General features: G+C 46.0%; 1 long non-coding RNA gene across 1 annotated transcript in view; it reads left to right on the top strand.

Annotated features, from left to right (window-relative positions):
• The window catches only part of LOC309527453, a 50,499-nt gene that overhangs the window by 16,367 nt on the left and 18,063 nt on the right, over positions 1–16,069 (top strand). Inside the window, exon 2 of the long non-coding RNA XR_014217233.1 lies at positions 15,651–16,049. This is a non-coding gene — a long non-coding RNA (uncharacterized lncRNA). The remainder of the gene's footprint in view (positions 1–15,650; positions 16,050–16,069) is intronic.

The following is a 16,069-nucleotide window of genomic DNA, read 5'->3' as shown; positions in this document are numbered from 1 at the left end:
GCATTGCCAGGGGGCGGTTGGGGGCGCTGACAGAGAATTTCCTGGAGGGGCTCTAGAGCTGCCTTGGCATCTTCCTCCTGCTCAGGTATCTGATTGAAGTAAAGCAGTGGGGGTCCTATTCCCACTGCTCCCCCTTCCTCCAGGGAGTTTGGATTCATGGAATCCTAGAGGCAGCCAGCAAAAATCACAGAGAGCATGTGAAGCTAACTCTTTATTAGCAGAAACAAGGACTGCTCCAGGGAGCCAGGAATAGTCAGCACTCAACTCTTCTCAGCAGTTGCAGAGATCCGGGTGGAAGAATCTGCAGCCCAGCCCTTTGCGGTTCTGACGCACAAGAGCCAACTCCTAGGGGCTGATCGGCTTTGCCAACAAAATATTTGTGGGGTCCTGGCACCCCCAAACCGGCACTGCCATTCAGATAGTGTGTGTGCACGGCATCATATGATCAATTCTGCTGGACAGTGATTGCCTGGGCCCTCCTATTATTTTTTTTCAAGTTGGCACATCTGCTGAGAAGTAAGCCAGGTGGTACATGGGGAGTGATTTTCAGCCCCATGGAACCTTCAATGTGGGGTTCCGCAGGGCTCAAGCCTATCCCCCAGGTTGTTAAACATCTACATGAAACTGCTGGGTGGGGTTATCTGGAGGTTTGGAGTACGTTGTCAGCAGTATGCTGATGACACTCAGCTCTGTTTCTCCTTTACATCTGCAGGTGATGCAGTGGAAGTGCTGGACCAGTGTCTTGCCTCGATAATGGACTGGAGAGAGCCAACAAACTTGAGCTCAATCCAGATAAGACCGAGGCACTGTTAGTGGGTGGTTCCCTAGGCCACCTGCTCTTCACGGGGTCACCTTTCCTCCGAAGGAGCAGGTTCACAGCTTGGGGGTACTCCTGGAGCCTTTGCTGTCGCTCGAGGCTCAGGCGGCCTCGGTGGCCCGGAGTGCCTTCCATCAGCTTCGGTAGTAGAAGTAGAAGCTGTGAGGATACTGTCTACTTGGATCTCATTTAAGTCAGGAAGGGAAAGATCTTCTAGAAAGAGAAGAATCCCAAACCAGTTATGAAGGGTGTGGTGACCCCCTGGGTCTTCTATACTGTCAGAAGTACCTCAGGAGCGTGGAAACTGACAGAAAGTACCACCTTGTTTAAGAATCAAAATATTAAGCTGCAACAGCTAAATTAAGGAGCTGAAGTGAAATAACTGGAAATAAGCTCAGCATTGGCAATCCTCTCTAGACACCTGTAACATCGAAGAGGAATAACTTTAAAAAAGCAACAGAAGTTTAAAAAAGCTGTGCATTTACTACTTTGTTTACAAGCATGTAACACACACTAAATTTAGTACAATTTATTAATAGGTTTACTGTTTCCTGAAAGAACATTATCTATCTCATGACACGTCCTTTGCTTTTTTCAACTTTGTTCTGTAAAATAAATCTTTCTTGTTTGTTCAACTTCTGCCAGAGTTTCCAAGGATATTTGTTTACGTTCACACAGAAAGATAATCCTATTTTTATTTTAAAGTATCCCAATAATAATTGGGACAAAATATTTTAAAAGCTGGCAAAGAGACCTTGCCAATTGTATATGGCAAGGGAAGAAAACCAGAATAAAATCAGAAATAATGATGGGGCCAAAAGAAACGGGGGCATTTGCAGTCCTAGATTTAAGAAGATATTTTGAAGCAGCGTGCTGGAGTTGGATGAAAGAGTGGATGTTACTAAAAGATACTGAAGTTTTGGAACTAGAAGGCTGGGACAAAATATCATCATCAATCTTTATTACAGTCCAGAGACCCAACAAATCGTTACAAAGCAATACACAATTCATACAGCCTACCTCCATGTTAAACAAGCATTTTGTTCAGAATATAGGGATTATTTGTTCTTGCAACCACCGATAGAAACTTTGCCACTGCTAATGTTCTAGCATTTCTCCGGTCTTCCAATAGGAACCTGACATAGTGAGCCTCTGATTTTCCTGGGAAAGGTACCAGCAAGGGTAGTATCAGTTCAGCCCTGGCTTGCTCATATTTTGCACAATGCAACAAAATATGTTTTGTGGAATCGATATCTTGAGCACACAAGCAAAGTCTGTCCTGGTAGGGAACTCCTCTCAACCTGCCATCCTGTTTTAGGGCAGCCCACCACGCTTTAGTTGAAACTGGGCATTCACCAGCTTCTAACAGAAGTATGGAGTTGCTACCGTTGGGTACCTGCAGCAGAGATTGTAGAAATTTCACCTGAAAGCCATCCACCTGAAAACCCCGACCCCCAGCATTTTAAAACGCTGTTCCGAAGTGGGGAGGGGGGGCGGGGACACCTGCCCCAGCCGCCCCACTTCGGAAAGCTGTTCCGAAGTGGGGAGGGGGGGCGGGGACACCTGCCCCAGCCGCCCCACTTCGGAAAGCTGTTCCGAACCGGGGAGGGGGGGCGGGGACACCTGCCCCAGCCGCCCCACTTCGGAAAGCTGTTCCGAAGCGGGCGGGGGGCGGGGACACCTTCTGAAGGCGGGCAGGGGGCGAAAGTCTTTGTCCCCCCTGCCTGCCTTCCCAGGGGCTTTTAAATCGCCCCGGACAGCGGAGAAGTCCTCCGCTGTCCGGGGCGATTTTAAAATGCCGCCCGCCAGCATTTTAAGATCGCCCGGACAGCATAGAAGTCCTCCGCTGTCCCAGGGTTTTTTAAAATGCTGGGGGTGGGAAGAAAAGCCCTTGTCCCCCCCCCCAGCCTTCAGAAGAGGTCCGGGGACAGACTGTCCCCGGACCTGGTCTGAAGGCGGTTTCCCTAGGAACGCATTAATTGATTTTCAATGCATTCCTATGGGAAACCGTGCATCGCAAGACGAAAAAACCGCAAGACGAAGAGACTTGCGGAACGAATTAATTTCGTCTTGCGAGGCACCACTGTATGTGAGTACCTGGAGTTAGCAAAATTGACGGATTTAATAAGGCATAAATCCAAAACTATAATACAGAAACAATGGGAATGCTTAAATGAATATTTATACAAGCAGGGCTCAAATGCGAAAGTTTGGCTGTGCTTAGACTAACCTTGTGAAGAATACAGAGAACATAAACATTTGACGGATTATGAAAGAACCTAAGGAAGGGAAATGATTGAAGAACAGATGTAAAGGCGAGCAATATAACCAAGAGACGTGTGGTGAATGTGGTGGAAGTTTTAAAAAATATTTTAACTAGGATTTATATATTGTAATGCTTGAAGGAGTCAAAATTAAGGGAGTGAAGCAATTAGCAATTCAAGCTAAAGAGCTAGCCCAGGAAAATGAACAAAAAAGGAACTACACTATCTAAACAGGGGTCAGAATTGCCGGACCCCCAGAGAAGAGCTAATACGATTCTGGGCGGAATTCCGGAAGCAATACAGGCTAAAGAGTTGGAAGAAACTTTGAGAACCTGTCTATGCTCCACCTCCATCGTTCTGCCCGGCCACTGAGGTCCAGCGCCAAGGGCCTTCTGGCGGTTCCCTCCGTATGAGAAGCCAAGTAACAGTGAACCAGGCAGAGGGCCTTCTCGGTAGTGGCACCCACCCTGTGGAATGCCCTCCCATCAGATGTCAAAGAGAAAAATAACTCTCAAACTTTTAGAAGACATCTGAAGGCAGCCCTGTTTAGGGAAGCTTTTGATGTTTAATAGGTTATTGTACTTTAGTGTTTTCTTGGAAGCCGCCCAGAGTGGCTGGGGAAACCCAGCCAGATGGGCGGGGTATAAATAATAAATTATTATTATTATTATTATTAGTAGTAGTACTCAAGGAGTTAGTTTGAAGGCAGAAGATGTGGAACGAGCCCATATCTGCCGAGGGCCCAAGGGGAGAAAATCCCCCAGGAATGTAATAATTAAATTTTCTAGAAAGAAGCTGCAACAGCAGGTATACCAGACTTTGAAGGAAATCTGGGATATCATATAGTTAAATGTATGTATAGAGGTGAGTCCTTAAAGTCATTGCAGGAAGTAACAGAGAATATAGGTAACCAATATTGGTTAAAAATTGGAGGACTATACAACAAAATTTCCAACGCCCAAGAGACAGGAAATAGGAGTTTAGAAGAGCCAATAGAGGAACTATACAAACAAATGAACAGACAACCCAACTTATTCAAAAGATGTGGAGTAAGGAAGAACAAGTTAGCGAAGCAACGGTTGAACGGATAATGAAAGGAACAGATGAGATTAAAGTACAGTGGTGTCCCGCAAGACGAATGCCTCGAAAGACGAAAAACCCGCTAGACGAAAGGGTTTTCCGTTTTGGAGGCGGTTCGCAATACGAATTTCCCTATGGGCTTGCTTCCCCTTTTTCTAAGCCGCTAAGCCGCTAATCGCCTCTTAGCCGCTTTGCCACTAATAGCGCTAACCCGCTAATGGGCTTGCTGTGCAAGACGAAAAAACCGCTAGACGAAGAGAATCACGGAACGGATTCTTTTCGCCTTGCGAGGCACCACTGTAAGCAAATATAGAGCGCTGAAATTAAAATTCTTTCTAAAATGGTCCAGAACTCCAGCCCAGCTTGCTAATATGGTAGCAGGATTGAATTCTAGCTGTTGGCACTGTAAACAAGCCAAGGGATGGTTTTCCCATATGTACTGGGAATTCCCAGAGGTAAAGGAATTCTGGAAAAAAATCCTAAAGGTTATTAATGAAATTTTTAAAGGGAAGCTTTCAATAGATTTTGATTTCAGTGTGACGCGGTGTGACGCGGCAGCTAAAAAAGCCAATGCAATTCTGGGCTGCATCAATAGGAGTATAGCATCTAGATCAAGGGAAGTAATAGTGCCACTGTATTCTGCTCTGGTCAGACCTCACCTGGAGTACTGTGTCCAGTTCTGGGCACCACAGTTCAAGAAGGACACTGACAAACTGGAACATGTCCAGAGGAGGGCAACCAAAATGGTCCAAGGCCTGGAAACGATGCCTTATGAGGAACGGCTAAGGGAGCTGGGCATGTTTAGCCTGGAGAAGAGGAGGTTAAGGGGTGATATGATAGCCATGTTCAAATATATAAAAGGATGTCACATAGAGGGAGAAAGGTTGTTTTCTGCTGCTCCAAAGAAGCGGACATGGAGCAATGGTTCCAAACTACAAGAAAAAAGATTCCACCTAAACATTAGGAAGAACTTCCTGACAGTAAGAGCTGTTCGACAGTGGAATTTGCTGCCAAGGAATGTGGTGGAGTCTCCTACTTTGGAGGTCTTTAAGCAAAGGCTTGACAACCATATGTCAGGAGTGCTCTGATGGTGTTTCCTGCTTGGCAGGGGGTTGGACTCGATGGCCCTTGTGGTCTCTTCCAACTCTATGATCCTATGATCCTATGATTCTATGATTTCATGACAATGGGTATAATTTAAAATTTAAAAATTGTATGAGAAAATTTAAAAATTGTAAGAACATAATATATGTATGTAAGAAATCCTAAACTCAAATAAAATAAAATAAATTTTAAATAAAGAAAGTAATGCAAAACAGATTAATCAATTCGACTTTTAAAAACAACTCCTAAAACAGCCATTTAACATGAATTTTACTATCTAACGAGAGCACTGATCCATAAAATGAAAGCAATAATCAATGTACTGTACTATAAAAGAAAGAAGGCAGTACTTTAGATTCAAATTAAAATTATTATTTTTTCTTACCTGCACTGATTGATAGACATTGTTTGGATGGGGGGCTTTTATACATTGCCGCAGTCACACAATCAATCAAAAACAGAGAACAAGCCACAGTCACAAAAACGAAAAAGCCAAATAAAAACACAATTTCTTTTAGCAAAAAAAAAGAAAAAAAAAGCACCAGATATAAGCTCCAAATATCACCTCAGAACACTGCAATTGGAAATGGAAGGCTTTGATTACAATGGAGGGGGGCGCAAATTAGCAGCGCAACAGTGAAAACAGAAGCTCAGGAGCACGTTCGGCTTCCGAAGCAAAGTTCGCAAACTGGAACACTGACTTCCAGGTTTGCAGCATTCGAGTTCAAAGTTGTTCAATAACTAAGCTGTTTGAGAACCGAGGTACCACTGTATATAGACATGGTTGCCATACATCCAGAATTGTAAACAGCGTCTGGGCGGAAATTGCTGAAATGTCCGGGAAAATCTCGACATATGGCTGCCCATGTCGCAAGCGTAGATTTTGGCAAACTTCACTTGAAATGGATACGCTGCCCCCCCCCCGTCCCTTCAAGCCCTCCTCAGAAGGCTTGGTTTCAGACCCTTGATAATCTAGATCACAGGTGTCAAACACAAGGCCCGCGGGCCGAATCCGGCCCGCGAGACCTTGTCATGTGGCCCGTGTAGCCGCCGCCGGCCTTCACCTTTTATTATTCATTTATTTAGACTCTAAAAGGACGGGAGCGAGAGAGAAAGCCTCCGGATACGGGATCAGCAAGCCCGCCAGGTGGCAGCACCCGCCGGATCCCCGTCACGGCCAATCCCAGGCAGCCCCAAACACGTGCGCCCACCCTGAGCGCACCAGGCAGCGAAGCAGCCCAGCCGTCTGTGCGCCGTCGGGAAACCCAGGGAGAAGTGGGAGGGGAAAAGGAGAAGAGGAAAACACACACACAACACACACGCCCCCGAGCCAAGCAAGCGTGATTTGCGGGGTAAAAACCCTGCCAAGCCTCTTTACTATATCTTTACGCTCCGCTTTGATCTTTTCCCTGGCGAACTAATGATCTTTTCTCACTGAACTAATCGCTCCAATTTTAATATGGGGGGGGATTCTAAACTCTTCACTTCTCGGAAGAGCTTCTGGAGGCTCGTTGGATTCAGCTGCGTCTTGTCGATTTTTTTAATAGCCACCTCCCTTCCTGTCAGGATGTGCCTGGCCAGCTTGACCTTGGCGAAGTTTCCCTTCCCAATGGTCTTGAGGAGGCGGTAGTTGCCAATGTGAGGCTGCTCGTCGGCGCAGGAGGCGATGGAGTTGCGTCAGTGAGCGCCCAGAGAGTGGCTGGACCATGACGAGCCCTTTTCCGAGTGGCTGCTGGCCAGGGTGGAGGGCTGCGGGGACAGCGGAGGTGTCGCTGGGGTGGGGGGCGGGTCAAGGGTGACCACCGGGCAGCGCTGGTGCGTCTCGGCATTGCGCTCATTGCTCGTCGCCAGCGCGGTGCGCAAAAACATCCTCCTCCTCCTCCTCCCAGAGCCGGGCCGCCGCGGGGGCGAGGGGGGCTACCTTCCTGCTGGCCTCCCCCCAAGCGGACACTCATAGAAGCCTCCAAGCACCGGGCCGGCGGAGGGAGGGACGGACAGAGGGAGGGCGCTGGAAAGGGAGATGCTATGGGTGGGGGAAGAGGGTGAAAGGCGCTCTGTCTGCCCCCGAGGAAAGGGGGCTTATTTCCCCAAGGGGGGGCTCATGTTTGGAGTGGGGTGGGGGGCAGGCTGCCACCGCTGGTGCCGCCGCCGCTGCTGCAAAGGCCACTAGTCAGTTGCTGGTGCCGGGGCTGCCTCTCAGAGCCTGCGCGCCCAGCCCGGCCGCCGCGTTTTCCCCACAGGCAGGAGAGGGCAGAGGCGCTTCCTGCCACCCCCATAAGGCTCCCGAGCGGGGAGGAGGGCTGCGGAGGGAGAGAGGTCCGCCCGGGATGCGGGCGTCCAAGGCGGCCAGGCGCAATCCGAGCCACCGGCAGGCCCCCTCCCGTTGTTGTTGCCGCTGCCACAAAGATCGGTGGCTCTGCTGCCGCCGTCGCCGCCGATGCTCCTGCCGAGGCGGGGTTCACGTAAGGCTGCCGGGGCTCCGGGCTGGCGGAGAGGGAGCCATCGGGGCTCCCCGCCATTGGCAGGCGGGTTGGAGGCGGTCGGGGCGGGGAGGAGGGCTTGGGGAGCGATTCTAAACTCAAGGGTGAACCACGACGTCATGGGCATAGCCAGGATTTTTGTTGGTGCCATCATCCTCTGCCTGGCTCTGGCTAGCAGATTCAGAATGAAATGTCTCATCAAGAGTTGTTTAAAATTGTTTGGCAATATTTGTATGTTTTTAAAAAAATATTACTGTACAATAATTGTACATTTGAATATCTACTTGCCATTATTCTGACTATGTTTCTGCTTTCAGAGCTAGTTATTACATTATTACAAAAAACAGTAATAATTGAATGCAGTGACAATAATTTATGATAATAAAGAGTGGACACATAGTCCTACAGATACAACCGGCCCTTTGAGGGTGACCAAACTGCTGATGCGGCCCCCGATGAATTTGAGTTTGACACCCCTGATCTAGATTGACTCCTCTGCATCATCTTCATGAAGTTTTCTCTTAGCATATAGCAAGCTTTCAAACTGTGAGTTTTGTTCTGCAAATCCATTTTTAAAAATCTAACTTAAATGTTGCATTCGACTGATGGTAACTTGACCAGTCTCCCTCCCACCTAGAGGAAGAAGTTTCCTTTATAGGGACCCCACATACAATTAAGCAATACCACACGGCCCTAAACCTAACCTCCCAATACATCAACCTCAGCGGGTAAACTATTGGTCTGCTGTGTCAAAGTTTTACTGGACGTTTGGACAATATTGGTGAGAGCACAGGGAATCTCACAGTCACCACTTCCCCTGGAATAAGAATCACTTCCGTTCAAATCAATAAGTATGTCTGTAATTATGACAATCTGACCAATGCCTAGATGACTTAAGCCCTATATCGGACTCCTCTCGATGGGTTTCACCCCGAATATAGAGCCTGGTCCAATCCCCTGGACATTCTCAGACATACAGAAGTCCTTCTCAAGGTCATGAAGGAATCTGAAGAGGTGATTCAAGCAACACAAAAGGAGATTCCTCCTAAAGACCAGGAAGAACTTTCTGAGAGTAAGAGACAACAGTGAAAAGGAACTCCCTCAGAAGAGAGAGGACTCTCCTTCATTGGAGGTATTTAAGAAGAAGTTGGATGGCCATCTGTCATGGATGCTTGAAATGACCCCCGCATTGGCGGGGGTTGGACTAGATTCCAAATCTACCATTCCGAGTGAAATTTTCTCCACATTCCATGCGCTGATATGCTTTAAACCCTGTATGAATAATTTGGTGGGCCATGAGAGTGGCAGTCTGACTGAAGCTCTTTCCGCATTCCAAGCACTGATATGGTTTCTCTCCTGTATGAATTCTTTGATGGGAAGTGAGGCTATTCCTTTGAATTAAGCTCTTTGTTTGATGGGAGGACTGGGAGCTCTGACGGATGTTCTCTCCACACTTTGAATATTTATCGGACTTCTCCGCTATGTCGATTCTGTTGTGGTTCCCCTTGTTCTTCCCTTCCAATTCATCACCATCTACAATGAAGAGAGTAGCTCATTAGAGCTTCAGGAAGAAACGGAGCTCCAGATTATTGAACAATGTTAATGGATGCTTGTGATAGAGGAAGAACTGAGCAGAGTTAGATGTGAGGCCTTACTATAGTTTTCACTGCCTTTTTTAGCTGGAATTTCTTGCCTTTTATCTGGGATAGATTTTGTTTGGCTCAGTCATGGAGTCCAATCCATGTTGAAGGTCAGTCATCTCTTTGGTCAACAAAACGCAGACAGAAGCAAAAGCAAAAATGAGACTTCCCTGTGTGGTGCGCTCAGTGGTGGGTCGAGGGAAGTGCTCTGATACGGTCGAGAAAGACGAAGGACAGTTAAAAAGCATTCTGGGAATTAGGAACCGGGAAAGAAGACAAGCCAAGGCTAGTAATAAAAGAAGGGAAAGTGCACAGCGCCATCTGGCAGACAATTTTAAAAGTGCAGGCAAAATGTGTTGATGTGCTCATCCTCTGCATTTGAAGCCGACTCCTCTATCTCTTCCATTATTAAATAGTGGGAATAATATTCATAACCTGACGGCTCCCAACAGTTTGAAATATTACAGACTTGGAGGTTCTGGTCTTATTTAAAGACATCACCAGCCAAACCTGGGCCAAAGCATATTAACCTGTGTACATAAGAAAAAGAAATGGAAGGTCAAGATGGCTGAGAAGAAAATACAATCTAAAATAACTGTTACTGCCAGCTCCCAAGGTAGGAGACTTTCAATAGCAGAAACTGATCCCAGTGCAGATTTGATAGACTTGATAGTCAACATGAACAAAAATATAAATGATAAAACGGATTCAATGAACAATAAGATTGAACAACATTTAAAAATAATAATAGATCTCCAAGGTCAGGTAAAAGACCTGACAATAAAAAATAAGGAGCTAGACAAAACAGTTGAAGAATTAAAAATCAAGACAAGAAGAAGTGTCCAAACGGATTCAGGATGAAAATAAAGACCTGAGGAAAAATCAGGAGATTATACCGGATGACATAACAGAGAGAAAGAACGCACAAGAGCAATTATTAGATCAGATTGCCGTCTAGGACATGTATTGGCATCAAATGGTTCTGCACTTCTGAGGAATTCCTGAATCCCAAAATGAACAAATTGAGAACAAAATAATCCAAGAGTTAGCAAAGTGGATGGGAGTACAGGAAGATGAATTATTAATGGATGTGGACAAAAAATTTATAATAATAATTTATTATTTGTACCCCGCCCATCTGGCTGGGTTTCCCCAGCCACTCTGGGCGGCTTCCATAGAAACCAAAAAAAACCACACTAAAATATCATACATTAAAAACTTCCCTGAACAGGGCTGCCTTAAGATGTTTTCTGAATGTCAGGTAGTTGTTTATCGTTTTGACATCTGATGGGAGGGCATTCCACAGGGCGGGCGCCACTACCGAGAAGGCCCTCTGCCTGGTTCCCTGTAGCTTTGCTTCTCGCAATGAGGGAACCGCCAGAAGGCCCTCGGCGCTGGACCTCAGCGTCCGTGCAGAATGATGGGGGTGGAGACGCTCCTTCAGGTATACTGGGCCGAGGCCGTTTAGGGCTTTAAAGGTCAACACCAGCACTTTGAATTGTGCTCGGAAACGTACTGGGAGCCAATGTAGGTCTTTCAAGACCGGTGTTATGTGGTCTCGGCGGCTGCCCCCAGTCACCAGTCTAGCTGCTGCATTCTGGATTAGTTGTAGTTTCCGAGTCACCTTCAAAGGTAGCCCCACGTAGAGCGCATTGCAGTAGTCCAAGCAAGAGATAACCAGAGCATGCACCACTCAGGCCAGACAGTCCGCGGGCAGGTAGGGTCTCAGCCTGCGTACCAGGTGGAGTTGGTAGACAGCTGCCCTGGATACAGAATTGACCTGCGCCTCCATGGACAGCTGTGAGTCCAAAATGACTCCCAGGCTGCGCACCTGGTCCTTCAGGGGCACAGTTACCCTATTCAGGACCAGGGAGTCCTCCACACCAGCCCGCCCCCTGTCCCCCAAAAACAGTACTTCTGTCTTGTCAGGATTCAACCTCAATCCATTAGCTGCCATCCATCCTCCAACTGCCTCCAGACACTCACACAGGACCTTCACCGCCTTCACTGGTTCTGATTTGAAAGAGAGGTAGAGCTGGGTATCATCTGCATATTGATGGACACCCAGTCCAAACCCCCTGATGATCTCTCCCAGCGGCTTCATATAGATGTTAAAAAGCATGGGGGAGAGGACGGAACCCTGAGGCACCCCACAAGTGAGGGCCCAGGGGTCTGAACACTCATCCCCCACCACCACTTTCTGAACCCGGCCCAGGAGGAAGGAGCGAAACCACTGCATAACAGTGCCCCCAGCTCCCAGCCCCTCTAGACGGTCCAGAAGGATGCTATGGTCGATTGTATCAAAGGCCGCTGAGAGATCCAGCAGAACTAGGAAACAGCTCTCACCTTTGTCCCTAGCTCGTCGGAAATCATCAACCAGCGCGACCAAGGCAGTTTCAGTCCCATGATGAGGCCTGAATCCCGATTGGAAGGGATCCAAATGGTCCGCATCCTCCAGGCATGCCTGGATATGTTCAGCAACCACGCGCTCAATCACCTTGCCCAAGAATGGAAGATTTGAGACTGGGCGATAGTTGGCCATACTGGCCGGGTCTAAAGATGTTTTTTTAAGAAGCGGTTTAATGACCGCCTCTTTCAGCGGATCTGGGAATGTTCCCTCACAGAGGGAAGCATTCACCACCCCGCAGAGCCCATCGCCCAGCCCTTCCCGGCTTGCTTTTATTAGCCAGGATGGGCAAGGATCAAGGAGACAGGTGGTTGGTTTCACGCGTCCAAGCAGCCTGTCCACATCCTCGGGGGTAACGGATTGAAATTGATTCCATGCAACTTGACTAGACAGGGCTCTAGCACTCTCCCACCCCAGCCCTGCTCCCACAGTGGTGTCTAGCTCCTTCCGAATATGAGTGATTTTATCTGCAAAAAAATTTGCAAAATCCGCTAAGCCGCTGATCCGCTAAACCGCTAATCAGCTGATCCGCTAAGCCCACTAAGCCGCTAATAGCGCTAAGCCGCTAATGGGCTTGCTTCGCAAGACGAAAAAACCGCAAGACGAAGAGACTCGCGCAACGGATTCTTTTCGTCTTGCGAGGCACCACTGTACTTAATTCATTCCGGAGGTCCATACTTAACCTGAAACTGTTCTTAACCTGAAGCACCACTTTAGCTAATGGGGCCTCCCGCTGCTGCCGCACAGCCGGAGCACGATTTCTGTTCTCATCCTGAAGCAAAGTTCTTAACCTGAAGCACTATTTCTGGGTTAGCAGAGTCTGTAACCTAAAGCGTATGTAACCTGAAGCGGATTGGTAACCCGAAGTACCACTGTATCAAATTAAAAGAACTCAAATTACTGGGAATAAATTGGTTAGAATATTTCCAATTTAAGGCTACATACAAGAAAGATATAAAAACTAGGGGATTTGGGAAATAAAATATCAAAATTAGAAAGAGAGGTTTTACAAAATAATCAAAAAACACTCTCTAAAATATATAGATTATTAGATAAAGTCCTCCCAGATCAAGAAGTCAAAGGAGAGAATATTCTAAAGTGGGAACGGGATTTAGGATATACAATTGATTCTGAAGATTGGAAAAAGTTTTGAGGAAAAAATATAATTTTTACAGCTTAGTATTCATTAAGAGAGAATTATATGAAGATGCACCACAGATGGTATATGCACCAGACAGACTGGCAAAAACGAATAGATCAAATCGTAATAAATGCTGGAAGTGTAATAGAATGAAAGGAACTCTATACCATATGTGGTGGACATGTCCAGAGATCAAAAAAATTTGGGAGATGATCCATGAAGAGATTAAAAAATTGATAAAGTATCATATATCAGGAGGGCAAAAGTATATTTACTAGGAATCTTGAGTAAGCATATCCCCAAAGACAAAATTAACATCTTTCTGTATGCAACAACAGCAGCCAAAATGTTGGTAGCCAGTCACTGGAAAGGAAATTATATCCCTACAAAAGGGGACTGGTTAAGTAAACTATGTGAGTACCTGGAGTTGGCAAAATTGACGGATTTAATAAGGCATAAATCCAAAACTATAATACAGAAACAATGGGAATGCTTAAATGAATATTTATACAAGCAGGGCTCAAATACGAAAGTTTGGCTGTGCTTAGACTAAGCTTGTTAAGAATATAGAGAACATAAAGATTTGACGGATTATGAAAGAACCTAAGGAAGGGAAATGATTGAAGAACAGATGTAAAGGCGAGCAAGATAACTAAGAGACGTGTGGTGGAAGTTTTAAAAAATATTTTAACTAGGATTTATATATTGTAATGCTTGAAGGAGTCAAAATTAAGGGAGTGAAGCAATTAGCAATTCAAGCTAAAGAGCTAGCCCAGGAAAATGAAAAAAAAAAAGTAACTACACTATCTAAACAGGGGTCAGAATAGCCGGACCCCCAGAGAAGAGCTAATATGATTCTGGGAGGAATTCCGGAAGAAATACAGGCTAAAGAGTTGGAAGAAACTTTGAGTACCTGGCTATGCTCCACCTCCATCGTTCTGCCCGGACACTGAGGTCCAGCGCCAAGGGCCTTCTGGTGGTTCCCTCAGTATGAGAAGCCAAGTAACAGTGAACCAGGCAGAGGGCCTTCTCGGTAGTGGCACCCACCAAACTTTTAGAAGACATCTGAAGGCAGCCCTGTTTAGGGAAGCTTTTAATATTTAATAGGTTATTGTATTTTAGTGTTTTCTTGGAAGCCGCCCAGAGTGGCTGGGGAAACCCAGCCAGATGGGCGGGGTATAAATAATAAATTAGTAGTAGTACTCAAGGAGTTAGTTTGAAGGCAGAAGATGTGGAACGAGCCCATAGCTGCCGAGGGCCTAAGGGGAGAAAATCCCCCAGGAATGTAATAATTAAATTTTCTAGAAAGAAGCTGCAACAGCAGGTATACCAGACTTTGAAGAAAATCTGGGATATCATATAGTTAAAGGTATGTATAGAGGAGAGTCCTTAAAGGAGAGCCAGTGTGGTGTAGTGGTTAAGAGCGGTAGTCTCGTAATCTGGTGAACTGGGTTCGCGTCTCCACTCCTCCACTTGCAGCTGCTGGGTGACCTTCGGCTAGTCATACTTCTCTGAAGTCTCTCAGCCCCACTCACCTCACAGAGTGTTTGTTGTGGGGGAGGAAGGCAAGGAGAATGTTAGCCGCTTTGAGACTCCTTCGGGTAGTGACAAAGCGGGATATCAAATCCAAACTCTTCTTCTTCTTAAAGTCATTGCAGGAAGTAATAGAGAATATAGGTAACCAAGATGTGGAGGAAGGAAGAACAAGTTAGCGAAGCAAAGGTCGAAAGGATAATGAAAGGAACAGATGAGATTAAAGTAAGCAAATTTAGAGAGCTGAAATTAAAATTATTTCTAAAATGGTACAGAACTCCAGCCCAGCTTGCTAATATGGTAGCAGGACTGAATTCTAGCTGTTGGCACTGTGAATAAGTCAAGGGATGGTTTTCCCATATGTACAGGGAATCCCCAGAGGTAAAGGAATTCTGGGGGGAAATCCTAAACGTTATTAATGAAATTTTTAAAGTGAAGCTCTCAATAGATTTTGATTTCATGACAATGGATATACTTGGAAACATGGCAACAGAGAAAGGTGACCAGTTTACCTTCAAAGCTATGATATTAGCGGGAAAGGCAACGATAGCTTTAGGTTGGAAAGAGAGAGGAAAATGGACAGTAGAGGCATGGAATACTTATTTGTTTGAACTTATTTCGTCGGACATTGTCGCAGTCATGTCACAGGAGACGTATGACAGCCCATGTCGCAAGCGTAGATTTCGGCAAACTTCACTTGAAATAGATAAGCCCCCCACCCCCGTTCCTTCAAGCCCTCCTCATAAGGCTTGGTTTCAGACCCTGGATCATCTTGATTGACTCCTATGCATCATCTTCATGAAATTTTCCCTTAGCATGTAGCTAGATGCAAACCTTAAATTTACTTTCCACAGTTGTTCCCATAAAGCAAAGTCAATGTTTTGTCCTACATCTCTGGCCCAGCTTCTCATTCATGATTTTATCATTTCATTCTTTGTATCCCACTCCAGTAACATTTAGATAATATTTTAACCCTGGAGCCTAATAACTCCCTTTCATACTGTGAGTTTTGTTCTGCAAATCCGTTTAAAACAATCTAACTTAAATGTTACATTCAACTGATGGTAAATTGACCAGTCTCCCTCCCACCTAGAGGAAGAAGTTCCCTTTATAGGGACCCCACATACAATGAAGCAATACCACACGGCCCTAAACCTAACCTCCTAATACATTGACCTCAGCAGGTATTGGTCTGCTGTGTCAAAGTTTTACTGGATGTTTGGACAATATTGGTGAGAGCACCTGTAATCTCAGGGTCACCACTTCCCCTTGAATAAGAATCACTTCCATCCGAACCAGTAAGTATGTCTGTAATTATGACAATCTGACCAATGCCTAGATGACTTAAGCCCTATATCAGACTCCTCTCCATGGGTTTCCCCCCAAATATAGAGCATGGTCCAATCCCCTGGACATTCTCAGACATACAGAAGTCCTTCTCAAGGTCATGAAGGCATCTGAAGAGGTGATTCAAGCAACACAAAAGAAGATGTCTCCTAAAGATCAGGAGGAACTTTTTGATAATAAGAGCCAGTAGTGAAAAGGAACTCCCTCAGAAGGGGGTGGACTCTCCTTCATTGGAGGTATTTAAGAAGTTGGATGG

This window comes from Podarcis vaucheri (genome assembly GCF_965113315.1).
Source record: "Podarcis vaucheri genome assembly, chromosome: 2".
In the NCBI taxonomy this organism is placed as follows: domain Eukaryota; kingdom Metazoa; phylum Chordata; class Lepidosauria; order Squamata; family Lacertidae; genus Podarcis; species Podarcis vaucheri.
The sequence above is the reverse complement of the archived record's forward strand: the minus strand, read 5'-3'. Positions and strand labels throughout refer to the sequence as shown.